The sequence below is a fragment of the Poecilia formosa genome, unplaced genomic scaffold (assembly GCF_000485575.1).
Source record: "Poecilia formosa unplaced genomic scaffold, Poecilia_formosa-5.1.2 Scaffold240, whole genome shotgun sequence".
NCBI classification, from domain to species: Eukaryota; Metazoa; Chordata; class Actinopteri; order Cyprinodontiformes; family Poeciliidae; genus Poecilia; species Poecilia formosa.
Genome location: NW_006800179.1, coordinates 262,265 through 273,342, shown reverse-complemented (window position 1 = coordinate 273,342; position 11,078 = coordinate 262,265). Strand labels below are relative to the sequence as shown.

The 11,078-nt window shown below is 42.5% G+C and overlaps 1 protein-coding gene and 1 long non-coding RNA gene across 2 annotated transcripts in view; one reads left to right on the top strand and one right to left on the bottom strand.

Moving 5' to 3' along the window:
* Positions 1-1,140, bottom strand: part of LOC107838321 (uncharacterized) — a 6,705-nt gene extending 5,565 nt beyond the window's left edge. Inside the window, exon 1 of the long non-coding RNA XR_001664382.1 lies at positions 1,017-1,140. This is a non-coding gene — a long non-coding RNA (uncharacterized LOC107838321). The remainder of the gene's footprint in view (positions 1-1,016) is intronic.
* pde4dip (phosphodiesterase 4D interacting protein) overlaps positions 1-11,078 on the top strand; it is a 69,706-nt gene that overhangs the window by 10,493 nt on the left and 48,135 nt on the right.

Below are 11,078 nucleotides of genomic sequence, written 5' to 3'. Positions count from 1 at the left end.
GTGTGTGTGTGTGTGTGTGTGTGTGTGTGTGTGTGTTTGAATTGAGCCCTGAAGCTGCTGGCTCTGATTTGCTGCTGCTGAATTAAAAAGCGATAAAACACGGAGTGTGTGACGCTGGAGCTGAAGCAGAGGTCCAGTTTTCTCACACGGTGCAGAACCTCAGAGGGAAGTTCTGCCAGGTGACTCCATGTTGGAATGTAATTATCGAGTTAAAACAGAGTTTAAGTTCTCTGTGACACTTAAAAGGTCATAATTCCTTTAGAAATGGTGAATCCATTGTTTTTTTGTTTTGTTTTGTTTTTACCTATGGAGGTCTCTATTTTGTCACCTGTGCAATGCATGCTGGGTCAACGGCGTGGGCAGGTCAAAGTGGACCTAAAGCCTCCAAACAAAACACAAGTCAAGGTGGGGAGGAGGGTGAAATGTCTGGATTGATTGGAAAGTTTTCATGTTTTGCTATAGATATCGACTGAAACAAGCTAACATCATCGACTTGTGATTTACTATGTTAGCTAGAGCTAACACAATAACCAACAGCTAACTCCACTAGCAGGAGCTAATTAATTACCAGGGGCTACCACAATTAGCAGATGCTAACAACATAAAGAAGAGTTAACACCATTACCTTGAGCTAACATCAGTAGCTAGAGCTAACATCATTATCCTGTTAGCACCTGTCATTAGCAGGAGCTAACATCATTAGTAGGAGCAATCACCAAATCAGAACACAGATAATTTGGGGAAATGTTTTGATCCTGACGCTAACCGTAAGTATCATGAGTCAGGAACTGGAGCTGCTAGCAGCTATGCTCTCCTTCTGGCTAGCATCGCCAAGCAGCTACATCAGCCATTTCAGTGATGGTCTTTTCTCTTCATCTGTTTGGTCCTCCTCATCTTCATCTCTCCTTCTCATTTCTGTATTAAATTTTATTTCAGGGTGCTCTGGTTCAAACTGGAAGGGCTAAATGTTTTTCATTTGCAAAAAATGTGTTGTTTTGGCTAAATGGAGCTAGCACCTAGCATGTGTCATCTACCCAGGATGCATTGCAGCATAAACAACATGGCGACGTCCATGTGAAAATATTTTATTTAAATTTGTAAAAATGAACCTAAAGTATTTTTACTGTGATGTTTTTAAATCTGAAATGTTTCTGAAATATTATCAAATGTTTACAACTCTTCTAGATTAGTCACATTTTTTTTCTCTCTATTAAAATTGTGAGAAGTTATGAGTGTTGAATTAGCGCCTGCAGCAGACTGTGGCTTTTTGAAAGGAGGACATGTCGGTGCAAATCAAATCCTCACCACTGGCTGACAGAACTCACTGTTTATTGTACGACACCTGATATACAAACTTGAAATGACTGTAACTCCTCAGTGCTTCAACATGCAGCCATCAGTGAGGCTCTAATGAAAGATGATGACCAGAGGAATCCTCAGGCAGATACATTACTGATAGTGGAAATTACTTAGAATTATAAATCAAATAGCATATCTGGAGGGGCAGGGGGGCTTGGCGTACAGTCAGACCTCCTCTCCCTTCTGGCTGTCTGTCCCCCCCAGCACTCAACGGTACGCTAGACCCCCCCACCATCCTTCTTTGCCTCCCCTCCCTTCTAACGGTGCGCTGCCCCCAGAATTCCCCCTCCCCTGCACCATCGCCCCCCACCACCTCTCCTTCGACCCCCCCCCCCCGGTCCCCTTCCTTCTTCGTCCCCTCCGCCCCCAACCTTCCAACTATACGCTAACCTGCCCTACACCTTCTCTCCTTCTTCTTCGAACCCCCACGGCCCGCTCCTCCTGCGCCACCGTTCCCTCGGCCCCCCCGTCCTCACTCTTCAGTTCGCTCTACCCGCTCGCTCTGACTGTAACAGCGGGCGACTAAAAGCTTCCGGTATTCTCAAACCCAAAACTTGTCAGCTCTTAGGCCATGATCATCCACTCCTGTGAGTTGTGAAGTTCTGCTGAAGAAACACATCCAGTTTTGACAGGTTCTGCCAGCGTGGCTCTCCGTTGGAAAAAGTCCTGTAAACACCATTATGCATGAGGGCGCACGGCGCCTGACTTTGACGCAACAAAGGCGCACACATTACGCGTGGCTACGCATGCAGCTGGTGGATTCATGTAAAACAAACCTCAAAATGCCTCATATCCTTATGACAGGACACGTGTTGGCTACACATCGGTGGCTTTAGATTTAGTTTCCGAGTTGACCAGTCAGAAATATTCCAGAAAGAGTACGGGCATGTCAAAATGAGCTCGAGTCGCTCTCTGGATATTATTGGCTCGGGAAAAGCCATTTCATAACATTATTGGTTGAATGCGGTGTCAATCAAAGGGGGGGGCTCTAGGCTGCCCAATAAAAGCGTCATAATGGACACCGGCAGAGTTTAAACCCTAAAATTTCAGCCCTTGAAAATACAATGGAAAAACGGCATGTGGGTTAAGGGGTTAAACAGAAAAGCAGAGAAGATCTGAACAGCAGTGCTGAAACATCAGATCAATGAACCCTGATCACTAATCAGAGAGAAGAGAGGAAATCTATCTGGGTTTACAGAACTCTGTGGAGGATCCAGCAAGCATACCCGCCCCAACCCAAACCCCAGCCTGAAGCGGCTGAGTGAATCTGGTCTGGACTCTGTGCAGGAGAGTCTTGGTGTTAGAGACGCTGTAGAAGGACAGAAGACCTGCTCCGTGATCCAGGAACACTCCCACTCTGGAGGAAACTGGACCTGAGACGGAGGTCCAGATGTTGTTGTGACCAAATCTAAAACTGGAACAACTCAACATTTGTCATTACATCCAAATCCACATTCTTTTCCACTTCCTACTCTGCTGATGTTGTTGTAAGTGACGGCTACATAAACTCTCCCGTTCCGTTCCGCCTCCCAGTAACATCGTCCAGTCAGACTCTCTCTGCTCAGAACCTGAATCTGTCTGGACGACTAGAACGACACTGATGCTGCTTCATCAGTGTCGCCTTCCTGTTCCCCTCTGATGGTGCCAGTCGTGTGTGTACTGTCTTTGGGTCCAGGGTGATTTCACGAAAATATTCTAAGAATCCAGTCTGGTTGTTGGTTCTGTTATTAAATCATCCGGCCCCTGGTAAAGGGTTTGTTTTTAGCCGTTTACCCGGCGGATGGGCCTTAATGGACGTCCGGTCGGCAGACGGCTCGGCTTTCAGCACTCAGAGCGGCGGATCGATACGCAGCAGCTCAGCCAACCAGCACATCCGAAACACCAACACACACAGAAACGTTCTGCTGATTCCACCTGCAGTCACTTCACCTGTCCTGCATCCAGTTTGCTGTAAACCGTCTGTGTCTTCACTAATACGAACTCTTCATACTTTGGTTGTGAATCACAGGGGATCATTTCCCATCTGGTGACCCGAGTCCCAGCCTGGATCGATCCTCAGTGGAATCAACCAAACCTATTCAGAGCATTTCTGCTTCATCCTCAGACGTTAACGTGTTTTATTCATGGAAAATTATCTTCTCCAATCTGCTCTCCTTCCTCCAGTTTTACTTGTAGTATCTCAGATTTAGGTTAGCAGAAGGAAAGATTAGCATCTGGTAATCTATTCAAAAGTTTTAAAGTATTTCTGAAAGATCTTTAAGTGTTCTCTTCAGAGATTTACAGCTTATTAATTAACTCAGGTTTAGATCAATACTTGAACATTTACTAAAAATAATTCGAGATTAACACTATTTTAAATAAAAACTAATTTTGATCTGCATTTTCCAAGCAGTTTGTAATTAATTTGTCCTATTTTTTAGATTATTCTACATAAAAATTCAGAATATTAAGACATTTTTTGCATTTTGTAAAATTCAACAGAATCATTCATGTTAAATGGATTGTACTTAATTTTCTAATTTCACAGATTGAATTGAGTGCAAGTCATTGATGTTTGACCAAAAAGCAAATAAGAAACAAAGTAATGCTTAAAATACACCAAGCTAGTTTAATTTAGCTTAGCTTCTTTTTAGCTTAGCTAGGTTAGCTTGAACTTGTGTAATTTGATTTTCTGCAGTTTAGCTCATCTTAGTTATAACTTCAGTAGGAAATTCATCTTATTGTAACTTGGATTAGTTTAGCCTTGCATTGATGTTGCTTTGTCCTTTCTTGACTTAGCTTAGCGTAGCGTAGCTTAGCTTACATTAGCTACAACCCTTTTAGGCTAGAGAAGCTAGCTTTAGCTTAGTTTAGCTAAGTTTGCGTTAACTTTATTTAGCTTTGCTTTGTTTAATTTACCTTATCTCAGTTATTCCTCCTTTAGCTCATCTGGTCTTGGTTTCATTGACTCAGAACCAGTTTGAAATCGGATCTTTGAGCATTTTTTACTAGAATCGTTTCTTAAAGACGCTTCGTTGTTTTGATCTATAAAAGATCCAAACCGTGAACTGAAGCAGTGTTTCAGTTTGTCTGTTTGATGCAGGTGATTTCTACAGAGTTTGGTGGAAACTCTGCGTTCATCAGATAACGGATGAAGCTTCGCTCTGGTTCTGTTCATGTTTGGTTCTAAAACTCCTTGAGATTTGGATCAGAACCGAGGCAGATGAAGCACCGAGGCAGTTTAAAGGTTTTCAACATGTTTGACTGAGAACGTTTTCTGGTTTCTGCTTTTCCACTGAAACTGTTTGTTAATCATCAGCTTTGTGTCCATCTGGCTTCAGCTGTGCTCAGACTGCCTTGGGTTCTGGTTCTGGTTCTGGTTCTGTGGGTTCTGTTGAGTAAAACAGTGTTTGAAGCTGATGAAGCAGAAACGTTGGAGGCATGTGTTTTCGCTGTGCAGCAGTGCAGGTGTATTCCTGGAGCATTCTGGAGGATGCATGCATAATGCAGCAGCAGCAGTTCATTAGGCTCCTCAGAGCAGCTGCAGCAGCACAGCTGCAGCAGCACAGCTGCAGCAGCACAGCTGCAGCAGCACAGCTGCAGCAGCACAGCTGCAGCAGCACAGCTGCAGCAGCACAGCAAAACTTTCCCTTCAGTCCAGATTTCTAGCCATTAATGAATAAAATGATGACTGTTGTTCTTACATCTGTCAGCTCAGAACCGCATAACGTCATCTCTGACTTTAACATCTGTGGAGGATTCATGGAGCGTCCGGCTGCACTGAGCTGCTCTAGCGCCACCACCTGGACACGCAGCGCATTGAACTGCTAATTGCTTCCAGGTCTGTGCAGTAAATTTGCAGCCCTCTTCAGCGGGTCAGAGACAACATATTGACTTGATCACAGCGTCGGTCACGGATGATAATTGTTAAGTTAAAGTGTCCAATAATCTGCTCCCAGTTGTATGAATATTAGAGCCTGACAGACAGACAGACAGACGGGCAGACAGACGGGCAGACAGACAGGCTTTGATTTAAAAACTAATGATCTTCATCACCTCGCTGTGTCTCTGTGCTGCTTCTTCATTCAGGCTCCTTCTGCCTGCATGTAAAACTTCTCTGCATGTTTATGAGGTTAAAGGTTTTTTAATGTGATCTATTGAACAGAGATCATATGGAACCAGTTATAAACTAAGAAAAGTCTTTTACTCTGCGGCTGCTTGGATCCTGCAATTACCCTGACAGTAATGTCAGCCTTTAATAGCCGCGTACAAGACGGCATTTATTACAGTGACATGACTGAAACCGCGAGTCATGCAGCTGGTCGAGGAAAACGGCTGGAGGTAAATCTGAAACATCGGCTTCCTCCGTTAGTCGCTTGGTTTCCCTCCACATTCTGGCTTGGTGGTGGCAGGATGATGCTCGGGGATCGAGTCCATCAGCAGAGGTTTGGTCCAAACTGAGAAATGCAGAAAGCTCCTGTATGTTTGTCTGAACTATGGAGACATTTTGTACCTGCATGTTTCTCTTAAACGTCTTTATTCTGTTAATTACGGATTTATAACGAGTTTAAAATGTTTTTCACATCGTTATTAAACTACCAGGTGGGATGGACGGCTATTATCGGCATGCTTTTATTTATAAATCCACTGGTGGAAATTTTGTTCTGAGAAATAATTTTTACTTCCCAAAAGTCCAAACTGAACTGGAAAAAATGTTTTAGGTTTCTGCTCCGTCTTCTGGGAACCATTTAAAGAAAAACCAATCTAAAGATGCTCCTCTACGCGTTTTAACTTTTAACTAGTTCATTTAATGTTCATGTTTTCTGTAATCTCAGTTTGTCCAGGATTGTCCTGTAAAAGACATTTTTAATCTCAGTGAAATAAATGAATATAAAAGTAGGACAAACAGCTGAAACACTGAGTTCCTTTAAATCAAGACTAAAGACGTTTGAGCTGCTTAGTAACTTTTGAACCAAAATAACTGGAACAATCACCAACATATTTGAGTTTCTGAAAGACAAAACGTAAAATCTGCTCCTGAATGATGTTTATGATGTTTTTAGGATGTAAACGCTTTGATGTGCCTTGTTGCTGAAATGTTCTGTACCAGTGAACTTTACTGGAAACTTTGGGGAAAAAGCAAAAGAAGCAGTTTTTTTTCCCGGTTTTGTTTCCTTTTCCTGTTTTGGAGCGAACCAATCGGGTGACTCAACGTGTGATGTCATCAGACGTTGACGCAGGAAGTGGAGGAGTCCTTCCCTCTGGACGCCTGAACTTTGATGTCTCAGGGTTTGGTGCCTCTGGTAAGGCACAGAGTCACAGCAGAGGGGAAAGTTTGACACATTCTCACTTGTTCCATAAATTTCCCCTTTTTCTGTTTTGGAAAAGCCAGTTTTTTTTAAAAACTGAGAAAGTTATTTTGGATTTCACCTTTTCTACAGAAAACGTAAATGGACATATGATTAGCTCTACAAATGGTCTAGTCAAAGTCAGCAGTGGTGTCCGTGTTGGATCTGGTGTCTTTGCGTTCCTCAGAGTTTCTGAGTTTTCCCTGTTGGGATCAGTTATTGTGAAAGAGGAACATGTGCGGCGCAGACCTCCTGCTTTCCTCACATTCCAGAGAAAAATGGGAAGAAAAACTGACTTGAGGAGAAGAAGGTCTCAGGCTGCGGCGCGTCCACGTGGCACCGCTTACTCTGCAGCTTCCAGGAACTGCCACTCTCAGGGTGCAGCGCTGAAACTCGTGTTTTTTTGCTGAGCTCCAGGAGGAACAGGTGCTTTTCGGTTAAATCGTCTGATTTTTCTCTAATTGAGGGAACGATAAAGTGGAGTAATTGTTAGCAGAGGACAGAGAAGCAGCAGCTTCTCCGTCTGAAACCTTCGGACTCTTCCAGGTTCGGATTGTTTCTCCAGTTCCTGTTTCTAACCCTGGTCAGGTTTTAGCGACGCGGAGCCACGTTTGTACTGACAGAAGCTTCATAATCTTATTTTTAGTGAATATTTTTGCTGCTTTGTGTCTGTCGGGAAGCAGAAACATAGCCAGAGTCTCCTGCAGGCTCATCTTTTTCTTCCTGTGGATCTGGAATGGCAGCATTCCCAGTTTACGTTTTAGTCTCAGGCCACCCTGGAAAAATAGTTCCTTTTGCCAGAGAAACGTTGGTACTGAACCATCAAGTTTAATGGTACAGAACCTGGAGCTGAATGAGGCCGAGTCTTATTATTACTGCGTCAGTTTCCAGTAAAAACCTTGAACAAAAAACTCCCTGAACACATCCCTGTCTGTTTAACGCTAATCCTCCTCTGAATGCCCCTAAAAACATAAAAACACAGCTAAACTTTCTCCCTCCGTTTCTCACCCATCCTGTAATAACAAGCAGCTGTGCTGTGAGATATGACTCAAACAGGCTTCAGCCGCGAAGACTCTACACCTTTAAAATGGACTTTTTAGACTTTTATAAGCGTAGAATAAATTTGGATAGTTAATTTATATATTCAGGTCTAATTGTTATGTTTAGGATTTAATCTATCTTGTGAATTCTGTGTCCAGAAGATTAAAACCTCCAACTAAACGTCAGAGAAACCTTTTGATCGTTATTAGGGAACAAACATGTGAGGTTCATAAAAGTAAATGACTACTTCTGTGGAGGAGCTACAGAAAGTAACTGATTAGTTGTGAAACAAACTGAATGTTCCAGAAAACAGTGAGACACAGAAACCTGGAAACTCCAGAAAGTTCCTCTCTAATTCTGCAGAAGTAACACGTGACTTACTCAAATCAGATAACTAGCCGTGTGGCTAGCCATCTGTTCAAGATAGGTGGGTAACTATTCATCTAGTTAGATTAATAGGTAACCAGCTGGCTAGCTAGATGATTTGTGAAGCTTACATGTGACTTTTTCAGATGTAATTAGTTTCTTCTTGAATTTACGGTTCCTCTCCCCTGAATTTTCTAAAAACGACTTCCAATAACAGCAGATAAATAAATAAATAAAGATGCAGCTGCGTTTATTGCAGCTTCTGTAGAGAAATCTGTTTTAAAGCGCCGCTGGATGTGGGAACGGTGGGATTGTGATGCGATCACAGACTTCTTTAATAAACTCATGTTTTAGGTTTCAGTTGTTTGCGTCAAGACTCACCGCCTGCTTGTTCGGGTGCAGAATTATGACGCACGTCTCACGTCAGTGACGTAAACGTCGGATGAATGCGACTTGAGCGTTCAGACTGCAGACGCTTTGGAAACTGTCGGGCATATATTTGACTTGTTCTGCGTACAGAAGTGAAAAGATGGTAGTTGTGCCGTTTGGTTCCCGTCGGGCTGCTGGTGAACGCGGCCACTCTCATGTCAAGGTCTCCTCAGCGCTCCACAGCTTCAGCTTAAATCTCATCTTGAAAACCATATTTTTCAGTAGAGCTGCCAGGAACTGAGTGTACTCGAGACGGGAACAATGCTTCAGACAGATATATGTTGCCATGTGGGTTTTTAGATGGAGGAAAGTTGACCTTTCAGGAGATCTGAAGGCTTTCTGCAGGGCGCACGCACTTGGCAGGTAAATAACAAGCCTGAAAGACTGAGCGTACCCTTACTGAGTAATGCTGTGAGTAAATACCAAGCCAATTACTGCTAACGAGGGCCTAATTGGAGCCAGATGAACATTTATTGAATTTGTCAGAGAAAGGTAGAGGGAAGATGGCTAATGAAGTGCAGCCCAAGCCCAGGGCCAGACCGCCAAGCGCTGCATAATTCGCCTGGCACCGGCACAATGTTTTCCAAATTTGTTGGGCTTTTTTGCTCATTTCATTCAACTGGGGAAATTTCAAACTAATAAATGCAATTGAAACAGGCCCTTGCTTGCCAGTTTGATGTGAGAATGTGTTTCATTTAGGCTCCAGTGCCTGAAATCTTGACATACGATGTTTGGAAACGAGCGGTTGACGCGACTCTTAATGTAAATTGAACCCAAACAGTTTTAGAAGCTTAAAATGTAAGAGATGGAACATGTTCACACGATGCGGAGCCACAACGTGTTGAGCTGATGTCCCAGCCTGACCTCAGCATAATTAAAGGCTTGGCTGCTCCACACAGAGAGGCTAACACTGTGGTAGCTGTCAGTAAGGCTGGAGTATGTTCAGCTGGTTTTCATTTCACAACATTATCTCAGTTATAACATGGGACATAAAAATAGCGACAGAACATTAAAATAATTCATTTCTTGCGTTCAGGAAGGAGTCATGTTTACAGCACATCCACCAGCCAACAGTAAACAGATTACTACAAATAAAACACAGCAGTTTGTTTCCCGTTTTACTGGAGCAGGATCCTTTTTACCGGTTCTGTAAAGAAAATGATGCCAGAGGCTGCATGGCTGCAAAACCTTCAGATTAAAAGTTTTACCTCCTTTCTGGTTCCTACAGCCAGACAGATCTAAATGAACTAGATCAGACTCTTACATAGTCTCTAGGTTGGATGCAGCTCAAACAAAACATAAATTCAGGTGTTTAAAATGAAAATTAGCATCATAACTGTTGGATTAAAACTGTTTTAATATGACCTTTGGTATGTGTAGAAAATGCATCATCAGGTATTAGTGGAACACATGAATCACCTGGGCAATTTAACAAGAAGTGAAGCAAATATTACAGGAGCTGTATGTATATATCTGAGCCTGTAATGAAGTAAATTCAATCTTTTGCTCCTAATTATTGTTTTTATAACATCTATTAATTGGTGCCGTTTGTAAAGCTACAGTCAAAAATGAACAATAATCTGGATTATTTAGTCCAAGACGAAAACGTCTGGGTTCATTTCTCAGTCACGCTTTCACCATGTTAGTAATTTATAACGGTCAGTTTCAAACTAAATATTAGCAAGCTAAATATTTAGCTTCAAGGTAAATATTTAGGTTGCTAAAATTATTTAGTAAGTTAAATATTTAGTAAAATACTAAATATTTAACTTCAAGCTGAATATTTAAATACTTAGCTTGCTAACCAAATATTTATTCACTTAGCTAAATATTTAGTCTGCTGATTAAATATTTAGCTACAATATTTAGTTAGAAAGCTAAATATTTATCTTACCATATAAATATTTATTTCCAGACTAAATACTTAGTTTGGAATATTTAGCTCACTAACTGTCAGCAACATAAATATTCAGGTTGAAGCTAAAAAGTAAACTAAATATGTTGCTTACTAAATAAATATTTTGTTAAATATTTAGCTCCAAATTAAATTTAGCAAATTACATTCATCGGTGAATTAATAATGTGAAACATTAACGCTCATGTTTATCTCCAGCTCTCATTCTGTGGCTCAACCAGAGGAAACTGTCCCACATTCAGGTTCAGGGTGCCATGACCTTTGACCTCATTCCTTTCTCCACTGCTCTTCCATCCTGATTCATTCCTGGTTCTGCCCCGTTGCCCCCCTCCTCTTGCTCTCATTATGCCGTCGCTGTTCATCCTGCCAGCTGATGGTTGAGTGCAGCGGCCCTGAGGCTGCGCTGACCCGACGCTTTGATTTCCATCCAGAGAGCAGAAACCAGGGCAGACAGCTGACACCACATGACTGTTACAAACACTGCTGCACCATGGAGGCATCATATCGACCGTATGCGTTCCCAAGACGGTTCCTCCGACCGTACGCGATCATACGACAGTTCCTCCGACCGTATGCGTTCCCACGACGGTTCCTCCGACCGTACGCGATCATACGACAGTTCCTCCGACCGTATGCGTTCC